The sequence below is a fragment of the Rhinoderma darwinii genome, chromosome 13, assembly GCF_050947455.1.
Source record: "Rhinoderma darwinii isolate aRhiDar2 chromosome 13, aRhiDar2.hap1, whole genome shotgun sequence".
In the NCBI taxonomy this organism is placed as follows: domain Eukaryota; kingdom Metazoa; phylum Chordata; class Amphibia; order Anura; family Rhinodermatidae; genus Rhinoderma; species Rhinoderma darwinii.
In genome coordinates, this window is record NC_134699.1 from 41,911,660 (window position 1) to 41,936,568 (window position 24,909).

The 24,909-nt window shown below is 41.0% G+C and overlaps 1 long non-coding RNA gene across 1 annotated transcript; it reads right to left on the reverse strand.

Annotated features, from left to right (window-relative positions):
- Positions 1-4,467: 4,467 nt before the first annotated feature.
- On the reverse strand, positions 4,468-23,629 carry LOC142665721 (uncharacterized). Its single transcript, XR_012851550.1, has 3 exons — positions 23,561-23,629; positions 4,745-4,888; positions 4,468-4,651 (listed from the first exon to the last, which is right to left on the reverse strand). It is a non-coding gene; the product is annotated as an uncharacterized LOC142665721 (long non-coding RNA).
- Between the last annotated feature and the right edge of the window lie 1,280 nt (positions 23,630-24,909).

A 24,909-nucleotide genomic window follows, 5' to 3' on the forward strand; every position in this document is an offset into this window, starting at 1 on the left:
GATCACGCTGTGCAGTCACATACTCCCACATTAACTTTACCGAGGTGTCTTGAGTGAGCAGACATCACCTCCAGCCAGGACGCGATGTCTATTCACACTCCCGACACTTCGGTAACGTTTCTTGGGGACTTACTCACACAGCACAGCGTGATCTCGCGAGATCATTCACAGAAACTTTTCTGAAGTGTCAGGAGTGATCGCGTCCTGGCTGGAGGCAATGTCTATTCACTCTCAAGACACTTTGGTAAAGTTAATGTGGGAGTAAGTGACAGCATATCGTGATATCTCGAGATCACGCTCTGTTGCGAGTACTGCTAAAAATGAATGGAGAGGTGTATGATGCTGATTGGTCACTGATTGGTCAGTGTCATACACTCCTCTGTACAACGCCCACTTGGTAAAAAGTAAAAACACGCCCAGTTGTCTATTAAGAAACTAATTAGCATAAATCTAAAATTGTGCATAACTTGTTCAAAATTGATTGATTGTTTTTCAAAATAAAAACCACTGCTGTTATCTACATTACAGCTCCGATCAGATTATGTAGGAGACAGGGCACTTATAATCTGGTGACAGAGCCTCTTTAAACACTAGGGGAACAGCATGTCACATTTCTCGAGAGGACAAATTCTGGACATATGTCTGCAGTGACAGGTTTTGTCCCCTGGGAATGGTCACTGCCATAGTAGTTCTTTTAAACCAATGTTCGGTAATGAATTGAGATAGTCAATGATAACTTGTGGAGAGGTGAAGGAGCCTGGCATGTAAAATGCAAGCGTTCGGGTATGTTCACACGCAGTGTTTTCAGGAGTATTTCGGAGCTTTTACGCCTCGAAAAACGCCTGAAAAAACGGAAGCTGAACGCCTACAAACATCTGCCCATTGAAATCAATGGGAAAAACAGCTTTTAGTTCATACGGGGCATCTTTTTACGTAGCTGTTTTAAAAAACGGAGCGTAAAAAGACGCTCCGTAAAAAGAAGTAGCATGTCACTTCTTGAGGCGTTTTTTGGAGCTGATTTTCCATTGAACACTATGAAAAACGTCTGAAAAGAAGTGTCAAAAGAAGCTCCAAATTAAAAGAAGTTTCATTTTCAGCGTCAAAAACGCCTGAAAATCAGAGGCTGTTCTCCCTGAAAACAGCTCTGTATTTTCAGATGTTTTTGAGTTTGTGTGTGCACATACCCTTACTTTTCACCTTTGTACAGTACAACATTTTCCAGTTTGCATGTAGAACTAATCTACGTAAAAAGTTGAGTAACTTTGTGAATACAATGCATTATTTTTCTGGTACTGATAATGCGTTACAGCCTGTATTCTAGTCTACAGTCATGTTTACAATACCGCAGGCTTCAGAGCTGAAGTCTCCCAGCATGCCTGGCTGCCTCAATATCTAGTCTTAACACTAGGTGCTGCACAGTAATCTAAAGTAGGCAGAATTCCTGTCCTAAACTGTTGGGGATTCATGTATTGACCAGTTAGTTTACGGTTTCCAGTAGTAACCAGAAGAATTGTGCATGTAGCTCATGAGTATACAGGTTGTAACTCAGGATCAGTACAATAGAAGTATTGGAATGTACTGATGTAGCAGTCCTTACCTTGACTCTTGCAACCTTCTGCAGTGTCATAACTTCAGCCATTGAAAAAGTCCAGTTAAAGTTTGTCGCCACATTTATTTAATGCGTTGGGTCAAGGTAAAGATTGCTGCATCTGTATTTACAAAGTCACTCATTTTTTAAGTAGATTATATCATCTATATGCAAATTGTAGTAATCATGCGCAAAGTGGCGATAGACTTTGGACAGAGTTCTTTGGGTATCTTATAATGTTTTAAACTGTGGATGGATCTGTCATGATCCTTGACCAATTTATTAAAGGGCGACAGAAGAGTTCTGCATTGTAATGTTTGTGTGCTTGCTAGATATGTGACTATACTGGATCTCAGATCTCCTTTATCAGGGACATTCGTTTCTCAGGGACAAATGGACGCCAGTCCCCAGCACCAGAGCTCGGAATATTAAAGGGGTATTCCCAGAGTCTACAGTTATCAACTATCGCAAGATAGGTAATGATTGTCTGATCGCTAGAGGCCCCACCAGTGGGACTCCAACTGATCGCGAGAAGGACATTGACGACAGTGAGGGTGACGTTGAATGGAGTAGCGGTCAAGCATTCAAAATCTATGGGAATGACGGAAACAGTCGAGTACATCGCTCAACTGTTTCTTCCAGTCTCATAGACCTAGAATGGAGCGGTGGGCGCATGCTCGACCACCACTCTATTCAAGCTCCTCACTGTGGGTGGTTCAGTGAAGAGGAATGGAGGGTTTGGGACCCCCGTACTCACAATCGGTAGGGGTCCCAGCGGTGGGGCCCCCAGCAATCAGACAATTATCACCTATCCTGTGGATAGGTGATAATTGTAGTTTCTGGGAATACTCCTTTTAGTGCGTAAAATGTTTTTGTTTTGTTGTGTTTATTGATAATTTTTAGTTTGAATTATTTTTATTGGAAGAGTAAGAACAAATATGGCCAATCTCCCAAATGAATACCCCACAGGGGGAAAGTCATTCTTTTAGAATAAGCGTAACAATATAAAAACAAGAATTACTTATCGGTAATTGATTTTTGGAGCTCATGACCGCACCCATGCGAGGAGACCGCACCCATGCGGGGAGACCGCACCCATGCGGGGAGACCGCACCCATGCGAGGTGACCGCCCATGCCAGGACAGGAAACCTGACAAGATAAAAAGGTTCACACCCCCTCCACACCTCAGTGATTTGCAAGAAAGGAAGTACCTGGAGGAGTGAACCAAACAAGGTATCTTGAAAGATGACAACACAAGGCAGAGATTAAAGGGACCCAAATCCAATAAATTATATCCCTATTCTGCCGGGGCCAGACCCTGACTTATAGACTCCACATGGAGGAAAGGATAGTTAAAGAGGCTCTGTCACCAGATTATCAAATCCCTATCTCCTATTGCATGTGATCGGCGCTGCAATGTAACAGTAACAGTAACGTTTTTTGTTTTTTTTAAAAACGATCATTTTTGGCTAAGTTATGAGCAATTTTATATTTATGCAAACGAGCCTTTCTAATGGACAACTGGGCGTGTTTTCTCTTATTTCCAACTGGGCGTGTATTGTGTTTTTAGCAACTGGGCGTGTTTACTTCTTTCACTGCACAATCACACTGTGCTGTGGATCATGCTGGGCTGGAACAATGAGAAGTGTATGTCACTGATTGGTCACTGATTGGTCAACCTCATACACTCCTCTGTACAACACCCAGTTGGTAAAAAGTAAAAACGCCCAGTTGTCCATTGAGAAACTCATTAGCATAAATCTAAACTAGCTCATAACTTGCTCAAAAATGATCGTTTTTCAAAATAAAAACCACTGCTGTTATCTACATTAAAGAGGCTCTGTCACTAGATTATCAAATCCCTATCTCCTATTGAATGTGATCGGCGCTGCAATGTAGATCACAGCAAATAATTTTTTTTTTAAAAACAATCATTTTTGCCCAAGTTATGAGCAATTTTATATTTATGCAAATGAGCTTTTCAATGGACAACTGGGCGTGTATTGTGTTCTTACCAACTGGGCGTGTATTGTGTTTTTACCAACTGGGCGTTGTGAATAGAAGTGGATGACGCTGACAAATCAGCATCATACACTTCTAATCGATCCCTCCCAGCTTCTTTCACTGCAGACACAGCGTGACGTAGCCCTCAACCTTGTCGTCGGACAAAGAAGATACATCGGCTCCAGGCGTCCAAAAGGTTAATATGCTCGTCTCTAGGGAGTTTACTATGCTTACCTGCACATGGTGATGCTGCTGCAAATTCAACTGTACGCCTGGAGCAGATGTGTCTTCTCTCTTCCGACGTCAAGGTTGAAGGACCTGTGGGTGACGTCTTCATTCCCAGCCAGCTTCTTTCACTGCAGACACGGCGTGACGTAGTCCTTTTTTCATCAACACTGGGACCTGTGTATTCTCAACATCCGTTGCAGTCGTCCAACCCATTTCTGACGTCCATGTTAAAGGAGTGGTCTACTTTAGAAAACCCACTTTCATATTCCCATTAGCGAATTCTGAGTTAATAAAAGAGGGTTTATACGTTCAGGATCCTCATTTCTTGGCCAGAGCAGAAAGCAGTTACAAAGAGTGTGTCTCGCTCTGTGGGACCTGTCCGGTCTTACTCAAACAACCCATCGATATGAATGAGCACTGTGTAATGCCTAAGTTTCCCTGTAGTGGCACTGCAGGGAAACTGAACACTTACTGCCAGATTTCCCCCCACCCATTACTGAAGAACAATGGGGGCCCCTCTAAGGGAACACTTTGTGATCAGCTTATTTTTCAAGGAACACTTCTACATAGGGATTGCCCAAATTGGAGAACCCTTTTAATGGCATTTTATTAAAGGCTGTCATTGGAAAACGCATTGAATCCACTCTAGTTATTATCTGCAACAGGATTATTCTCAATTATGCATTAGCACAATCCATGGATTCCCCCAGATAGATTCCGCTGACCGGCGACATTACGTTATTCATTGACCCTGTTGTTGTGTGCAGAGGAAGTTAGGGTTCCTGTGGTTTCATTTCCAGTTACTACAGGTGGCTGTGTAGAGGGAATAACTGCAGAAAAAATGGGAAAATAACGATAAGTACTGTTTTCCCCAATATACTCCTAGATATATACAGTCATGTATACAGTCACCATTGTATTACCTATCTTTGTGCAGGATTTTATCCCACAAGTGTTAGGACAGCACTTCATATCATCTTCGCATTCTTCATCTTGGCTACAGGCAATGCCGCAGCTTCCCAGCACGCCATCCTTTATTGGAGGACAGACCGCAGATTCTGATTGAGCTGGCAAAAATAAAATTAATAATATATACTCAGAGACCAAGGAAAACAGTGCAGCTTTTCAGTTTAGGCCAAAATCCACACTACAGGTAAGATTTTCTGATTTGTCGTCTAAGATGTTGACGGTATGATCTATTAGATATATCATATGGACACAACGTTGAAGGTCCACGACCTGGGATCTCCCCACTAACGTTGAGAATGAATGGGTGCCTGTAACTGCCTAAATAAACGCCAATAAAAACCAAGTGTGCTATAAAAGTGGCAAAATAGACATAGAAGTGCAATTTAAAGTGGAAATCTAATAAAAATGATCGTCTGATATGTGATGGATACATAGAAGATCACATTAGTGAAGTTCGTGATCTCAGATCACCACTGATTTCCAGAATTAAAGCGATCTAGAAAGATCTTACAGAGTTTCTAGGAACATATAAATTCATGTAATGCAGCCTCGAACAGTAAAAAAGCAATAAACGTTAAAATATACTTATCTTTACAATTATGCTCCGCTCCCCGGCTACAACTATCCGCACCCTCTGTTTATTCAGCAATGTCCCAGAATTACGTGTTTTTTTTTTTATATACTATGATGTTTCCTATAGAAGATTTTCTTAGTATAATTTGATAGAACTGCATCTTTATTAAAAGGAGTTGTATGTGAAATTCAGGAGGTGTATACTTTTATTAGTGACACCGATTGTCTCTCCATTAAAGAACTGCTCCAATGCCTCTTGCAAGTCAGGTTGGACTAAAGTCATATGGCAGCATCGCATATCACATTTAAAGAGAACCTTTCACCTCCCCATACATGTGCAGCTGAGTGCAGCATGTAGTGGGGAGGGCTGCACAAACCTTGGGGCACTTTACAGATTTTTTTCTACCCTCCTCCGTTATTTAATTATCGGTGCCGTAGCAGTGATACTCCCCCTTGCCAGTTCGGCAGACAAGTACAAGACTGTGTGATCTCTCACGAGAGATCAGGCTTGTCCTTGTCTGCCGACAGCTCGCTCTCCTCTCCCCAGCTCTTGCTGTAACACTGTCCGTAGCTGATTGGCCCCTTGCCATTACATGCCCCATTGACCGTTCAGGGGGTTATTTAAATATCGGGCGCCAAATATAATGGCACTGATATCTAAATAACGGAGGAGTGTAGAAAAAAACTCCACTGCACATGTATGGGCGGGTGAAAGGTTCTCTTTTAGGGTATGTGCACACACACTAATTACGTCCGTAATTGACGGACGTATTTCGGCCGCAAGTCCCGGACCGAACACAGTGCAGGGAGCCGGGCTCCTAGCATCATACTTATGTACGATGCTAGAACTCCCTGCCTCGCTGCAGGACAACTGTCCCGTACTGTAAACATGATTATACTACGGGACAGTTGTCCTGCAGCGAGGCAGGGACTCCTAGCGTCGTACATAAGTATGATGCTAGGAGCCCGGCTCCCTGCACTGTGTTCAGTCCGGGACTTGCGGCCGAAATACGTCCGTCAATTACGGACGTAATTAGTGTGTGTGCACATACCCTAAAGGGCTTGTCTCATTTAGAAAAGCCTTATTTGATCCTTATGATCTTCATCTATTAGTCAGTGCTGACAGCGACAGCAAAGAGCATCTCTCCATCTGTAGGGCCCAACACATCTGCGCATTACACAGACAGCACTTTAATTTCAATGGGAAAAGTGTAATGCCTAATTTTTCCTGTGGTGGTGCTACAGAAAATTGAACACATAAGGTGTATTCACACCTGCAGGTTTTGTACAGGTTTTATTATGCTGTTTTTAAAGCCAAAACCAGGTGTGGATCATAAAGGAAGAGAAAGGGCAGATACAAATTCACCACTTATTGTTATTCACCACTTATTAAAGGGAATGTGTCGCTAGAATTTTTTTTAATTTTTTTTTTGTTAAACAGTTAGGATATAAATGATTACACATTGTTTTAATTTTTTCACAAGTCAGGAAATATTATAAATTAGATTCTAATTTATAACATTTCCCAGTGCTGGTCACTAGAGGGATCAATTTCCAAAATTGCAGCATTGGCATGTGGTAAAGCAACCTCATTGCTTTATGCTGCAAAATTGGAGAAGACACACTCGCAAGAGTGTCCTCACACAATCCCCCCTCCTTTATCCTGGCTAGTGCCAGGAGAAAGGAGGGTGTTGAATGTTCAAACCCCCTACACTGTGTGCCGCCATTTTTTAGTGTAGGAGGATTAGATGCAGTGGTAATCACACAGTATAACACCAACATACATACACAAACATAACTTACCTGCTCCTGCCGCTGCCTCCGCTCCTAGTTCTTGCGTCTGACCATATGGCCGGAAGCCGCGACCGGAAGTCGTTGTCTTACTGTCCGGCCGCGGCGTCCGGTCCACATGAAAATGGCGCTGGATGTCGCTCTGCCAATGACCTTCCTTTTGGACTGTGTGGGAGCGGCGCATGCGCCGTTCCCACACAGACGGCGTACGCTATAGTGAATGGAACGGTTCCCATTCTCTATGGGGTTGTATGTGCCGTATTCCATCTCTGTATGTGTCGTTAATCGACACATACAGAGATGAAAAAAAAAATGGCAGCCCCCATAGAGAAGTAAAAGAGAGAAAAAAAGTACAACACAAAAACACAAATTAATAGAATGTATTTTAATGGCATACTAAAAGCCATAACATATAAAAAAAAAAAAATTTTGTGACACCTTCCCTTTAATGGAATTAGAGGCAGAAAAATCTGCAGATTTTTTAAGCGAACTTCCAGTTTAAGTGCCGCAGACGGTCTTTTTCGTCTTCATTCGGCTAATATAATCTTATGGACACATTTAGTAAGTACACTAGGAGCTTTCCTGGCGTACAGTTTAAATATACAGCACAAAAGTGATGTGAACAGAGGCTTATTCTGCAACTAACAAGCATCACTGATTCCTTACCTCAAAAACAAGAGCAAACAGAGACGCTGGCACTTCACAGGTACTTGTGTGGAAAATGAAACCTACCTAAAATCGAAGTGATCATATTAGAGCGCTTGTGCTGTTGTCTACCACTTTGTGAGTTATAAAAAAAAGATGCCACATCTATTCGAGCAGGTAATAAGGAGGAAACCGCTGACGACACAACGGGTAGTGTTTACTGGGTCTTGGCAGATATGGCCATGAAGTATATTATGAATTATGCCAGTCTAAATGCGGGCTAATAATTCTGCTATGAGAAGTTGCTTGCATCATTAAGAGCCATATTTCTTTGAAAGCATCAGTTAATACACTGTCTACCCTTCACAGTAACACTACTCATAGTGAAAAATTATACCATTTTCTAATATACTTTGTTTCAATCCCTTATGGTTTTCAAGAAATGTGCTTGCTGTTGCTTCATCAAAACATTCATTGTTTGCTTCCCCTGAATACAAATCTGTCCAGATCATGTGATGGCCACACAGGTGTTTGACTCATTACAAGACACAACTTGTGTTGTCACGATACCAGAATTTGGGCTTCGATACCGATACTTCTTGTAGTATTGCGATTTTCGATACCAAAACGATACTTTGCCAACAATAAAAAAAAAAAAAAACACAAAAAAAGTCCTTCCGTTTTCTGTTGTGAGGTGTGTCGTTTTAGGAATTTTGAACCTCCATGTGCCTCACATTAATAGTAATTAACCCTATCATGTACCTATCATGGCAACATTGGGCTAATGTGTAAGGTACATGATGGGGTTAATTACCGTACTATTAATGTGAGGCACATGGAGGTTCAAAATTCATAACCGCACGTGCCTCACATTAAAAAGTGACCCCATCATTTCCTTCACATAATGGCAACATTGGGGTTAACCCCTTAGGGAAACGGACATTTTTGGCCTGGAGGACAGAACAATTTGAATTTTTTTTCCTCTTTGCATCCCGCACTCATAACTTTTTCATTTTTTGCTCGATGTAGCTGTGTAGACTTTTGTTTTATTATTACATTATAGTTTAATTTATTGAAATATGTTTTTATGCAAAAATACAGAACAAAAGCAGTTTTTTTCTTTTCTTTTTTTTTTTTTACAACATTGATCATTAGAAATGATGCTATTAATTTGTTGTGCAGGTTCATACGGTCGCGGCGATACCAATTATGTGTATATTTTATGTATTAGGACTTATTTTAGCCCCTTCCCGACATCCGCCGTATATATTCGGCGCTGTCGTCAGGGGTTCCCGCAAAGCGCATTACCATTATGTCGCGAATATACTGCGAGCTCAGGAGTTCCTCAGCGCGTGGACAAGCCCTAAATCTTGTATAGTACTAAAGTACAGAAATCTTATGTAAGCCATAACTTGCTATCGTCTTATACTAGGCATTGTAAAGCTGAAGTCAGTTAGGCCAGGACTAAAAGCAGAAAACCTCCTATGCCAAGTAGGCGTACGCAATAGGAACACGTTCCATTCATATAATAAAGGAGCGCCAGATTTTTCTTCCTTTTTATGGACACATACATTACAATGCCTCCTCCTTTCAAGTCTTAAGAGATGTCAGAGTGCTAGATTTGCTGTAATAACTATCCCTAGAAATCTCGGCTGCCAGTTAGCGGATAGCAAGTCACTTGTTCTTTGTATGGACAGCAAGCATACATCAATTCTTATAGATGCAGCCCATGTGATAAGATAAGCAATGAGAAAACCCCCAGAAATTACCCTCACAACTTCAGCCTCAACCCTAAAGACCCATCCGTGGGGACGGAATTTTAACAGGGTACATATTAAAAATATAGAGCGTGTCTAGTATTCTGTTCCTCACCGTTTTCAAGATCTACTTGCTGTCAGGGAATGGAAACTTTCTTTGTTTACATTCAAAGGTTGAAAAACTGTCCTGATCATGAGCAGGAATAGGTCAATAACATGATCAATGTTTACATTCAGTGACAGCAGAATCTTGAATATGGTAAGAAAACTAAACACAAAGTATATTAGAATGTAGCATAACGGTATTTATGGAAAAGTAAAATATCTTATAGGTTCAGCAATGCCACGAAACGTACATGTATCCACAGAGCTTGTCTTCTCCTCTTTAGATATAATAGGGATACATTTGTCCACAGATAGGGGAGACCTGTTAGGGTGTTGGATAATGATGAACATAAAGAGATGAGGGATGGGGGGTTAATAGTAAGCGTGGAGAGGTAGTGCTCCATCTGTAGGTGATGGATATACCTGCAGTGTACTCATGGGGTAGATCTGGAGTGGGTACCCTCCGCAGGACCTGTGAGATGGAAGTTAAACATGGAACGTACCTGCCCGTAATGTCTGTATTTGATATGCGGCTTTCCCGGCACTCACCTGTTGTCTGTTCTGTCCTCCTCAGTACACACAGGGAGAGGCACAGGAGGAGTGTCATACATTTCATTGCGTTCATCTTGCCGTGTCACTGACAATGTCTGAACTCTACCAGGTGAGGCAGAGCTAGTAATAGTCACCCACCCCCTCCCACCTGCCCAAACACCATCAATCATCCTTATGACAAGTTTACCACAGCACTAGATATGGGAGATGCTGGATTTGACTATTTCTTCATAGTAAAATGGGCCATAAATATTATGAATGTGAGCTCTAGGTGACGGAGCTGTTGCCATCCTCAGTGACCATACCTGAATTGTTCTGTCCACCAGAACATATTATCGTATTATATTAAAAACCTTTTCAATATATTGACTATGGGGATTTTTGTCCTTTCTGCGCACCTATCTTCATGCAGTGACGTGTGTTGTCTATACTGGCGACATGCCACCTGACCATTCGTAGACTGCAGAAATGGCGCCACTTTTGACGGTACATCATTGAGATCTGACTACGGGGACCCCGTTATTAACTCCATCTACTTCACCGATTTTCTCTGCACCGCAAAACTCCCAGCCACCCACTGTGCAGGGATCCACAACACAGATCCATTCATCCATTCTCTTAAATAGAGTTGTGTTGCAGCTCCCTGCACTGAGGGTGGCCATGAGCACCCCTGTGTGAAAGAACTGCTGGAGGGACATCTATCCCTTTGTTTTTGGGATTGATGGGTGTCCCGCAGGTTGTCCTAGACTACTTATATAACATAATATTTTAGGATGGGAATACCCCTTTAATTTATATTTTTCTGGTAAACCCCTTTTAGGGTCAATGCATGGCAGCAATTTGCACATGCACAGAGATGTCACTGGCTGGACCTCCTGACCTGGCATAAACCACATTAGTAACAAAACCCCATTTATTACTTTTCCTTTCCTTCTGCCTAGATGAGAGAAAATACTCATCGGACGCTGGGTTTGGAGATTCCTGCCTCAGAGAAAGCTACAGATATCAGGCTAATCATTGAATCACTCTGCTACATGGAGTTGTGCTTTACATTGTGTGTTTTTTGTTTTGTTTCGACGCACCTTCTATTTGTATTTATTACATTATTTTTTTACTATGGCGTTGCAATTGTGTATTTTTGAATATTTTTTGTATCTTATCATTAGGAGTTCATGAGATCCATCGTATTTACATGCCAGTGATGATGTCACAGCTTCACCTTCCTGACATGATGTCATCTCTAATATGTTATAGTTCTAGACGGTAAATATATTCTTGACTTTTGCCAATTAGAGCAGGGGATCTGGTGTGAACAAGTAATATTTTGTTCTTTTATACTCATTTGAAGTTCATTTGGCAATGTTACTCTACTTGACCAACCGAATTGAACACCATTATTTTGCATTTAGGTGGAGATAAAGCTCAGATATCGGCTAATTGGACTACGGCCACCACCATATAAGCTGGTAGTGCCCAGAGTGAATAACTGGCAAATTTTACAGATTTTTTTTATGGCAGAGATCATTCTAATAGTAGTTTATTATTCAGTTTATTATTCTTTCTGCCTTTGGGGATTTGTCTTGCGTATTTCTAATTATCATATTAATCTTCTATCTGCTTCAGCCCATGCTGGAATAATTGAAAATGAGCTCAAATTAGTCGCGGTTTATTAATAGCCTTATATTTGGAGCTGTTTACTCTGGTAGTTACAGAAGACATTGGGTGGATCACATTATATGGACTTCATTGGGCTTTATTACCCACGCTCCCACCAAAGGTGTCCGTACTGTAGAGGCAGAACATGCAGCCGCTACGGTGTATAGGGAGAACCTGTGCAGGGGTCCCCTCTCCACAGACCCTATAACGTTAGCAAAGAAGGATGTGGAGAGTCAACCCAAAGATCATGGAAAGGAGAAACAGGTCCTACTGTCCCTGGTTGGTTAGTAGTGTGGTAGTGTTAACCAGCACCATGATCTCTGTGCCCCTACCCCATTTTACAGGTGTAAACCTCTTTTTTATTTACTATATGCCACTTAACAAGCAGAAAATGTGCTTTTTACATGAATAATATTAAGATTTCTTAAAGGGGGTTGTCTGAGATTAGAAATTAAGGTCTGATAATTTTCCAGAAACCGCGCCACTCTTGTCCATGATCTGTGTCTGGTACTGCAGCTGTGCCCTATTCAAGTGAATAGGGCAGAGCTGCAATACCAGGCACAGCCATGGACAAGAGTGTCGCTGTTTCACAAAAAAATTCTAATCTCAGACAACCCCTTTAATGAAAAAAAAAACAGTTTGATGGCCGTTGAAACTAAAGCATGTGAATTATATCCAGTGCTATGAGGTTGGAAATTGGTCAAATCTCTGATCTTTCATCATGTATGACAAAGCGTAGTCGTTTTAATGACCGGAGGAGGCAGGATTTAAGAACCTTGACTGCCATCTTTCATGTCACGTGAGCTGTGTCATTAGCTATATGATTTTAATACATAGTCATTCATAATAGGACAGCAGAAAACATAATGCCAGTCATCTTAATGTTATCTTACTGTCAACTGGAAGCTTTGACTTTTAGTAGAAGATATTTATATGGAGTTCCTTCTCACATTCCAAGTTCATGCATTTTACTGTAATGCCAATTACAACCTTCCTGTATAACGTCTCATCATACATCCTCGTGTCCTCACTCAACTATCTATGACTCTCATTATCTTTATTAGTTATTGCGTATTTCTGGAGCTAAACGAGTTTCATCTTAATCATACAGATGATATACATTGTATACTGGGATGCATTATCTGATATTTCGTTGTGTTAGAATGCAGTTTGCACCCCCTTCCCACATATCTTATTTCCTAGACCAATGTTTATCAACATTTATAAGCTATATATTGCCTTCTCAAATTACTTGGGCCAAACTAACCCCGAGTCTCTGATCATCCGCTGTGCTGCACCTATTAAAAGAACAGCAAAAATCCTTAAAATGTTTTGAAATGTAATAAAAACATTGATAAAAAATAAAAGCATGAGGACAGTGAGTGAGTACCGCCTAGAGATAAGTGGTGTCCCTCCTGTGGATCCTACTCAGATTGAGAATGTAGTTCGTGGACAGCAATAACGTGGCCAGATTTACCTATAGACACAGGCTTACTGGACTTTATTATGTAAGAGCAAAAGGGCATTTTCCGGAAAAACAAAATAAATAAATAAAAAACATGTCGTTATCAAAAAATTTAGAATACTTTTAATTTGCGAAAGACGCTTGTTTTGTCCAGGGGTTAAAATTTTAGGATGGGTTTCTGAAAGTATAAACAGTATGGCAGCCATTTTAATTTACCACAATGATTACCCCCTAAACAAAACGAGAGTCATTTGCTAAATAAATGTATTTAGGACTTTTTATAATGGTTTTATATGTTTATTCATTTTATTAATTTTTCTTGGAGAACCCCATTAAAGTGTGAAGTCCCTTGTGGGCAGAGTCTCAACGCTAGACAATCTGTGCTGCTTGTAATGGTGGGATAAGAGCACTGATTGTTGCGTGCACTTGACAGTAAGCCAGCTAGTGTTGGGAAAACTGAATTTCCATTTGTTACAACAGAAGAATAAAACCGGCCATAGATATAAGATAACACATTTGACCGGCAGCTATTCTGCCCAATGCCACCATAAACCTGCATGGACAGCCAGTAGGAGCAAAGTACCAGGCAAGTAAGAATCCAACCTGTCCAACACTTTTCTCCGGGGGCCAATGAACAGCACAAAGACGTGGGATTATTGATTGGATCCACTAACAAACAGCTCTATTGCCAGCTCTGGTCACAGGTGTCTGCCAATGTAATACTTGATTGGAGGTCTACCAAATTATATTATTTCTAGTACATTTCTAATTTTCAAATATAAGTTTGAGAAATAGGGGGAGGGTAGAAGGAAAAGGAGGGCTAGGTTAGAAGGAGAGGGAGAGTGGGAGTTGCCCTTAAACCACATTTATCATTTATCCCCTCCGCTATCACTCAGCTATCTCCAAAACTCCAATAGAGTTGTATGGAGCGGTAGATTGCATGCTTGAGTGCTGCTCCATACAAACTCCTTCTTACCTTGGTCATACTGGTAGGAAGATATGGGGGACTCGGGATGCTAATACTAGATCAGTGGTGGCAATCTTACATTTATCACCTATTCTGTTGGTTGGTGATAAATATGCTTTGTATGAAAACCCCTTTAACCCCTTTCCTCTGCAGCCACTTTTGACATTTCTGACAGAGCCTCATTTTTGAAATTTGACGTGTCACTTTATGTGGTAATAACTTTAGAATGCTTTCACTCATCAAAGCAATTCTGATATTGTTTTCTTGTGATACATTGTACTTTGTCAGAGGTAAAATTTGGTCAATACAGTCATTGCTTATTTGCAAAAAACACCATCAGAAATAACACACAAAATAGTTACTAATAACATTTCCCGTATGTCTACTTTAGGTTTACATTGTTTGAATGTCCTTTTGTTTTTCTAGGACGTTACAAGGCTTAGAACTTTAGCAGAAATTTCTCACATTTTCAAGAAAATGTCAAAAGGTTGTTATTTTAGAGACCAGTTCAGATCTGAAGTGGCTTTAAGGGGCCCATACATTAGAAACCCCCATAAATCGCCACATTTGAAAAAACTACTGCACCTCACAAAGTATTCAAAACAGCATTTAGAAAGTTTCTTAACCCTTTAGGCATTTCATAGGCATTAAAGCAAAGTGGAGGTGAAATTTAGGCTGGGTTCACACGACCACTTTAACGTCCGTAATCGACGGACGCATTTCGGGCGGAAGTCCCGGACCGAACTCAGTGCAGGGAGCTGGGCTCCTAGCATCATAGTTATGTACGATGCTAGGAGTCCCTGCCTCTCCGTGGAACTACTGTCCCGTACTGAAAACATGATTACAGTACGGGACAGTTGTCCTGCAGAGAGGCAGCGACTCTTAGCATCGTACATAAGTATGATGCTAGGAGCCCGGCTCCCTGCACTGTGTTCGGTCCGGTACTTGCGGCCGAAATACGTCCGTCAATTACGGACGTAATTAGTGTGTGTGCACATACCCTTACAGATTTCATTTTTTATTTTTTTTGCAGAAATTCTATTTTAATCCATTTTTTTCTGTAACACAGAAGGTTTTACCAGAGAAACAGAAGTCAATATGTATAGTTCAGATTCTGCTGTTTTTAAAAATATCCCACATGTGCTAATTGACACAGGCCTCAGAAGCAAAGGAGCACCTAGTAAATGTTGGGGCCTCCCTCTTATTAGAATATATTTTAGGCACCATGTCAGGTTTGAAGAGGTCTTGTGGTGCCAAAACAAAGGAAACACCCCCAAAAAATACCCTATTTTGGAAACTACACCCACAAGGAATTCATCTAGCGGTGTAGTGAGCATTTTGACCCCACAGGTGTTTCATAGATTTTAGTAGAATTTGGCCGTGAAAATGAAAAATTTCAGTTTTTTCCTATAAGATGTAGTTTTAGCTAAAAACAAATCAATTATTTCCACAAGGAATAAGGGAGAAAATGCCCTCCAACATTTGAAAGAAATTTCTTCCGAGGTACGGAAATACCCCATATGTGTTTACAGCCTGCACACGGCAGGGCTCAGAAGGGAAGGAGCGCCATTTGTGTTTTGGAGCACAGATTTTGATGGATTGGGTTCTTGGCACCATGTCGCATTTACAAAGCCCCTCAGGTACTAGTACAGTGGAAAATCCCCAAAAGTTACTCCATTTGGGAAACTATACCCCTTGAGGAATTAATCTAGGGGTGTAGTGAGCATTTTAACCACATCGGTGTTTCATAGGTTTTATTAGAATTGTCAGTGAAAATAAAAAATAAAATTTTCTTCCAACAAGATGTAGCTTAAATCACAATTTTTCATTTTCTCAACAAATAAAGGTGAAAAAGAACCCTAACATTTGTAAAAAAAAACTTCTCCCGAGTACGGAAATACCCCATATGTGGTCATAAACTGCTGCCTGGGCACACGGAAAAGCTCAGAAGAGAAGGAGCTCGATTTAGCTTTTGGAGCGCAGATTTGGCTGGATTGGTTTCTGGGCGCCATGTCGCATTTTCAGAGCACCTGAGGTATCAGTACATGGGAAACTCCAGAGAAGTGACCCACTGAGGAATTCATTTAGGGGTATAATGAGCATTTTGACCCCAAAGGTTTTGTTGAATTTATTGGAAAAGTGTCATGAAGCTTAAAAATAATTTTTTTTCCCAATAAGATGTAGTTATTCATTTTGACAAGGAGATTTGTAAAGCAATTTCCTCCGAGTATGACAATACCCCATATGTGGTCATAAACTGCTGTTTGGGCACACTGGAGAGTTCAGAAGGGAAGGAGTGCCATTTGGCTTTTTGAGTGCAGATTTTGCTGGATTGGTTTCTGGGTGACAATTTGCATTTGCAAAGCATCGGTGGGACCAAAACTGTGGAAATCCCCCGAAGTAACCTCATTTTGTAAACTACACCCCTAAAGGTATTCACCTAGGGGTGTAGTGAGCATGTTATCTCCACAGGTGTTTTCCAAAAATGACTGTGCACTCGATGTTGTAGAGTGAAAATGGCAATTTTTCCATAGATACACCAGTTCAGTGTCCAATATGTTGTGTCCAGCTTGTGCCATTATGAAAATACAGCTCTTTAATTATTATGCTGCGTTTCCCAGTTTTAGAAACACCCTGCATGTGGCCCTAATCTTTTGCCTAGACATACAACAGGGCTCAGGAGTGAATGAGTACCATGCGAAATTGAGGTCTAATTTGGTTTACAATTGTAGGGCTCTGATGTGAAATAATAAAAGAAACCCCTGAAAGGTGACCCCATTTTCGAAACATCACCCCTCAAGGCATTTATTAAAGGGTGTAGTGAGCATATTGACCCCTCAGGTGTTTTCCATAAATAAATGCGCTGTAGATGGTACAATTGCAATTTTTCCCCAGATATGCAGTTTCAGTGGCAAATCTGTTGTGCCCAGCTTGTGCCACTGGAGACACGCACCCCAAAAGTTGTTAAACAGATTCTCCCGGAAGACCCACCTATGTCTGATAATGTCAATTGATATTTTGCTTCTCTATTTTGAGATTAATTTCTTACAGACCCACAAGACCTGTTGTACTTTGAGACTTCTCTCCTTGTAGTTTTGCTTCCCCCCTCTTGACGTTCGGTGACTGTGAAAAGACCATACACCATAGAGTTCATACTACATTATTGTTCTATTGGTTTGGTTTTTGTTTTGTCTATTGTAGAGATCGCGCTATGTGCACACTCGTCTTCTAATTGTGAATCCTAACAATTATTTGTATACCGTGTACACTGTTGCTTTTACTCATATTGTAATTACACTATTGCCTTTCTGTAAAAGCTCAATAAAAAGTTATTGTGGAAACAAAGAAAGATTCTCCCGGGTATGACGATGCCATGTAAGTGGAAGTAAACTACTGTTAGGGCTCAGAAAGGAGGGAGCGACATTTGGCTTTTGGAGCGCAGTTTTTCTGGGTAGTAGTTTTGTTTGGAGTTCTACTGGTATTTCAGTTTGTAATGTTGGGGCATATGTAAGCTGAGTACATCAGGGCATAATCAGGTTTTTTTAACTTTTTTTTTTCCCTTTCCCTGTCTTTACTTCAGGGTGTCTGCTGTAACATACAGCTGACACCGCAGCTAATGGTGTGGGCTCAGTTTCTTTTGTAGCACGTACAGGAATCTTTTTAGGCCCCGCCTCCAACGGGGCCTAGTAGACATCCATACTCGGGACACCAGGAGGCCAGTGTTAGGCCTCCAGTTGCCATAGCAGCCATCGGTACCCCTTCGATCACGTCGTGTGGGTGCCGATCAGCTATAAACCACCTAGATGCAGTGGAAACTTTTGACCACGGCATCTAAGGGGTTAATGGTGGGGACGGAAGCTAGCTCCGGACCCTGCTGTTTCAGCAGAGTGTCAGCTGTGACATACAGCCGACCCCTGCGGCTGATAGCCCGGATTCAGCTTCTGAGCCAGTGCCATCTATTTGTCATAAGCATACAAAATTTTGCGGGAAGCGCTCGCTTTCCATGCCATGTACTTACGACAAATGTCGGCAAGGTGTTAAGCATGTGATAAGAGAGTGCCATTTACATTGGTTGTATAAAACAGTCAGAAGATGGTCCATGGTGGATATTTTCTGGTGGTAAAGGAACAATGATAGAGGAGAAATTTATGGAATGAAGTGACAGGTGGATTAAAAATATCTAGGTATAAAACACGTTCGGTATATATTTAGTTATGCTTATACTTGGGTGGACCACTCTGTTGATATCCATGATGAGGACTTATTAATTACCCATATACTTTTTTTTGTGAACTTTAATGACTAACCCTTTGAACCTGTCATGTTGACATACATTCACGTGAGGTTGTATAAGCCATTTAATTAATATGCAAAGATACAATGACTTAATTTGATATTTTAGTCATACTACACAGAACTCTGAGTCATTTATGCCAGTAAAGGAAGGCAGATTATCAGAGAAGAAAAATTAATCTACATTATTGCTTATAATTTTCCTTGATCAATTCATGGGAACATGTATGAAAGGTTCCTGAATGGAAAGGAGATGATAAATGTATACACTTCATATCTTCTTTTCTCATGTGCTTGGGTGGAAAATATACAATTAGAGGGTACACAGAATGATTCTTCAAAGTATTCATTTATCATCTTTAGGTATTAAAGGCCCTTTTACATGGGCCAATGATTGGGGGAACGAGCGTTCATACAAACGATCATTGTCCTGTGTAAACAGGGCAGCAATCATCCGATGAATAAGCAAACGCTTGTTTGTCCGCTAATCTCAAGTTTTTTGTGGGCAGGAAAATGTTCGCTTGTCAGCAGCACGTCTCCCCATGTAAACAGGGATGTGCTGCCGAAAAGCTGAAAAATGTATGGGGACAAACGATGGTATTAACAATTGTTCACCCGCATACATTTGCTATGGTATGAAATATTTAGAGAGCCAGATAGAAAGTCACATAAAGAAAAAAACATGCACAATGTTTTTATATAAGTACCAAACTGCTGGAAATGGAGAATTAAAGGGTAACTAAACAGTCAACAAACTTCTGACATGTCAGAAGTTTTGATTGGTGTGGGTCCGAACACTTAAACCCCCACCAATTGCTAAAATGAAGCGGCTCATAGACTATCTATTGAGTCCGTACACTGCTACATCATTTTCCGGAAAAAGCCAAATAGAAACGAAGAGGCCACTTCGTTTTAGTGATCGGTGGGGGTCTGAGTGCTCGGACCCCCAGCAATCAAAGCTTCTGACATGTCACTATGACATGTCAGAAGTTTGTTGAACGTTTAGTTACCCTTTAATATCTCGCGACTCCTCCATAAACTTGCATGCTCCGCTCAGCTTGAATCCTTCTTTACTCTGGACATCGGAGTCGGATGTCCCCCATAACTTTTAGATTATTGGCCAATACTGCCAAAATCTGCTGCTTCGTCCAAGCTAGGTCTAATGTGCATGGGTACCTTTAGTTACTTTATAAGCTAGATGGGAGGCAAAAACCACTATGGGACAGAACCTGAAATCCACTTATTTGGGTGCTGTGATGTACTTTATGAAAATCATGTTGACTACCTTAAATATACTTTGAAAGTGTTGATTTCTTGAAAAGATCTAAATCTTTAAATGAGTTTAAACCAGCCGTAATAGAACCTAGATTAGTGGTGGCCGATGCAAACGGTTGTTGGGACTCAAATAGGCCCTTGACTCATCATAGGACCGCACATCACGTTCAGCCAGGGCCTGGTCAAAAGGTAGGCACACCTATATACACACATATGACTTTTTTACAGAGTTTTATGTGTGGCCGGCATTTTCTACATAGATTTGGACTCATCAGAAGAAAATAAAACTTTCCAGATCAGATCTTTTGATGCATTCATCTAAAAAAAACCTGTAAGTAGATACATAAAAATTCACACAATACATCTTTTGGAGATGGTAAATATATATTAGTGCCCTCATAACAGAGGAACTATTCTGTTCTTCGTGATTGGGCAGAGCACTCAGTGTATGGGAGTGCAAAAGCCTAGTCATCCTTTGTAAGGCTGTCCCACATTAAATTCTCTCTCCCTGGGGCCACACATCAGGCACATGAGGGCTGCCAATTGGGCACCACTGATCTACCAATTCACATGCTGGTAGTTTGAAATTCAGGAATTTGGGCTAAGCATCAATTAAAATGAGCCTACAGATCCAGAAACCGAGAAAAAATGTCATACTTGCATTGCAAGAAATGAATGTAGGACATACAGAATGAATGGGGCTGAGATGCAATACCAAACATAGTCCATGCACAAACCCTTTTTTTCTAATCCCGGACAACGCCTTTAAGCGTAATTATAATCCCCAACCCAAAGTCTTATTGACATGAGTGCGGGATGCTTAGTTATGGGATGCTTTTCTGATAAGCCTAGTTGAGCTGTTTTAGATGTCCCTATATTGAATGGTTAGTATGGTTAACAGCGATTTCTTTCACTAAAACTTGATAAAAATATATATATTTATTTACTTGGCCCTAGAACCTATATGTTGGTAATTAGGTTTCGTTCACATCTGCGTTGGTCTCCTGTTCATGGGTTCCATCTGGGGAACCCATGAACGGAAACCATAGTTTTCCGTTTGCATTACCATTGATTTTAATTGTAATGCTACTGTTGAAAATGGTTTCCGTTTGTCTCCGTTCTATAAGGTTTCCATTATTTTGGCGGAATCAACAGCGTAGCTAACAATCCTTGTGATCTGTTTATTTTATAGAAGTTGTTTATCAGCTCAAAAACATGTTAAATACAAGGCTTAGTAAAATGACCAGCAGAACTGGTCCTGTTTATCTTCTATAAACTGTCAGATTATAGAATCAGGTGGCGCCAGGACTTGTGCCAGTCATTTATTTATTCATATGACTTCTCACACCCATGATCCACTGGTGTTTAATATACATATGAGTAATATGGAAATATAAAAAATACCTCCATGCTGTGGGAATTGATGTTCTTGACACTGTGATAGGTAATTTCAGGCAATAATCATTCACTTGTAATTGACATTTGTATCATGTTCGCTGGATCATAATGAATACGATGATTTTTAAAGTGTACACCTAGTAAATTACTAGAAAAAGGAAGTCTACAAAGATAAGTAATGGATTAATGAACATAGTATATAATTATTTTAAAATTTGTTATATAATTTAAGATTTACCCATTTGGTTTTATCCTCCCACCTGCGAGTTAGACCTTGGTGCATAGATGAGTTTTTAAAGGGGTTGTCTATATTTTATAATCCCTTTTTCCTTAGTCTTATTTTTGAGGGACTATTCTATCACCTATAATCTCCAGGATAACTTGGCAGCAAGTGTTCAATCCTCCCTGTAGCGCAACCATGGGAGATGAAGCAGTACATGGTGCCTACTGAAGTAAAGGGCCTTCGATGTAATCCCGGAATGTACAGGGTACCCCAGAGATAGAGAAGCTCTTTGTAGCCACTCAAGTGGACACCTTTGTTTACAAAGGCCTTTAAACTAATACTCTGGGCAAAAGCTGATAATACAGGTATTGCCTGGAGTGGAGAGGTTCAACCCAGCCCAGCCGATCAGGGGATTCATGGATTTTTTTTGGTAGGCCGCTCCTGCCTGTAGGCTCAGATCTCAGGCAGCGGTTGTCGGGACTCACTGTTCAATTTGCAGGTGCCTGCGCACTTTCTATTCAGGTTTCCAGCCGGGTAATGACAACCACTGCCTGGGAGCTGAGCCTACAGGCATGTTGCAGGGGCAGCCTGCCAGAAAACACTGTGGATCCCCCGATGGTTGGGAACTACGTAAGTAAGTAGGTTGGGAACTTTCACTCCTGGCAATAGCTATATTTTTAGCTTTTTACCTGGAGTATCCCTCAAAGGGTATGGATACACACGTAACGCCCCTGTCTGACCGAGGTATGGCCATGATGTGGCCGAAAACAACGCCCACGTGTGGTTTTACTGTAAATTAGTGCAGTTTTCTAATGATTGTTAACTTTTACCTGCAAAAACAGCACAGACATTGCAATCATTTGAAAAATGCGCCGATTTGTGGTTAAACCATCCGCCAACTCAGTATTCGGCCGTATTGCGGCTTCAAATTAGCGGACAGGGACCGTAACGTTTGTCCGCTCCCTCAAGGGGATGAGCCTGTGTAGCTCTCACAAGAGTCAGGTAGGATGATGAGCACTCCTCACCCTACCTTATTACATTTATAAGGATTATTTCTATACTGTTATGAAGACTTTTGAGTTTTTAAAAACTTTAAAGGACAGAAAGAAAATCTCATATTATACAGAGATACTCTGACATGGAAGTTTGGACCATGCATGGGTTTGGAAATATGCATGTTCTCTTTTTTTTATTTTTTTATTATTGTCATGTAAGAAGTAGGGATTTTAGTTTTAATTGATCTTTATTGAACAGTTTTGTTTAAATAAATCTATGATGTCAAATATCCTGCAAAATATAAAACATGTAAATGCAATCGTATCAAACATAGGTAACTATTATCGACATCACATCTCTTATAGAGGAGCACTAAGTGTCCACAGTAGAAAAGAAAAACACACAATAACAAAGAGATGGGAGGGAGGAAAGGTATAGGGTAGAAGGGGGTCATAACCATCCCTATGTATTCACGGAAGCGCACGGTTCCTCCAGGGATCCCATATGCTGTCAAATTTGTCCAAAGTGCCAGATAATATATGTGATAGGCGGTCATTGACCATTATCCACGAGATCTTATAGATCAATATCTCCATAGTTAATGTAGATGAGCGCCAAGCCCTAGCAATGGTAATTTTAGCTGCCAAAAATACATATTGGATAAATTTAAGTGTGTATGCTCGAACTGATGGGATGGGGCCACATAACAGTACCGTAGTGACATTATTGGGAGGTTCAACCTGGATAACATTTAGAATAAGCTGGTATACCTGACACCAAAAATTGACGACTATTGGACATTTCCATAGAATATGCAGCAGAGTGCCCTAAAGCAATGGGAATCAGCAGAAGAATAAAATCGAGCTATACGAGTCGGAACCATATACCATCTCATCAAAACCTTATAGCCCGCCTCAACCAAGGATGTATTAATCGATAATTTTGATGTCAGACACGCCATCTCTCGCCACTATTCCAGGTCAATTTCAGAACCCAAATCACCCTCCCAACGGCTTATGTAAGGAAGTTTACCCACAGGAGTAACCAGATCTGAATAAATAGAAGATATCTTACGCCTAGTTCTAGGGAGCCAACAAAGCAGTTCAAAGGTAGTCAAGATACTGACATCCTCCATCTTGGATTTCCAGGCTAACAAGAAATGGTGTATCTGCATATACCTCAAATGTTCCGATGGGGGCAACATAAGTGATTCTTTAAAGTAATCCAATGTTCTAATGTCCCCCTCCCCCATAAAGAAATCCTTAATCCTGTAGAACCCTTTGTCAAGCCACCATCGAAATTCTGAGCTGCGCAGTCCCGGAGGAAATGCAGGATTACAAGTAATAGTCATAATAGGATTATGGGGTGATTTAATATGAAACTTCTTTTTAAGAGAATCCCACAACTGTAGCATCTGAGAAAGCACAGGGGAGAGGGTCAGAGGCCTGTCCGAGGGTTCCATCCACAATAATATTATTCGAATCATTTTCAATGGCGTGATACACCACAAAACACCGTGAACCCACCCCACCCCCCACCCCAGCATGCCTTCGTCCGAAAAACAGCGAACCTGTTGTTAAAAATTTGAATCCCACCCCTGCCTATAGGTGACAGATTCAACTGTCAAGGAGAGTTCACACAGCGTTTTTTGTCAGGCAGAAAATATCTGCCTCAAAATTCCAAAAACCATACGCATAAACTGCCGCAAAAAAAAAAAAAGTTTAAAACGAGTGCCACAGGTTTTTTCACTGGGAGGTCAGAGGCAGAAACAGCTCGAAAAAGAGCATGTCGCTTCTTCTTTTCCTCGAGTGGCCAAGAGCCATGAGGGAAAAAGGAAAATCCTCTGCCTCCCATCGAAATCAATGGGGGGCGATTTGGGCGGTTCTTAGTGCTGATTTCGATGCGGTTTCTGCATTAAAATCACTGCCAAAAAACCATGCGTGAACTACTCCTTAGGCATCCATCACCACCTACGTTTAATGTACACATTGGGAACTTTTCCCGGAACATACATCAAACATAGGCCAAAAAACGTGATGTGAACATAGCCTAAGTGATAAAGTGGATAAATATCAATAAATAGCACTGCTGCCACCTATAGGCAACTAAAGGAAACAGTGGAATTTGTTTCTCGCAGTCAACACGTCAATTAATGGTATACACAGTGAGTTGTGAAATAAAGCCAAGGTTTCCATCCTGTGGTAGGTGTGGGTCAGGAGGTACACGCCATGCCTCCAGGGGGTACTCACATTGTCCTTATACTGTGCTATTAATAGGTGCAGTGTATGTTCACAGCCTTGAGGCCACTTTGATATGATTGATTTGAGTAGAGGGTACTTGGCTAAGGGTATGTGCACACGGTAGCAGGCTTTTACGTCTGAAAATACAGACTTTTTTCAGGAGAAAACAGCTGCCTCGTTTCA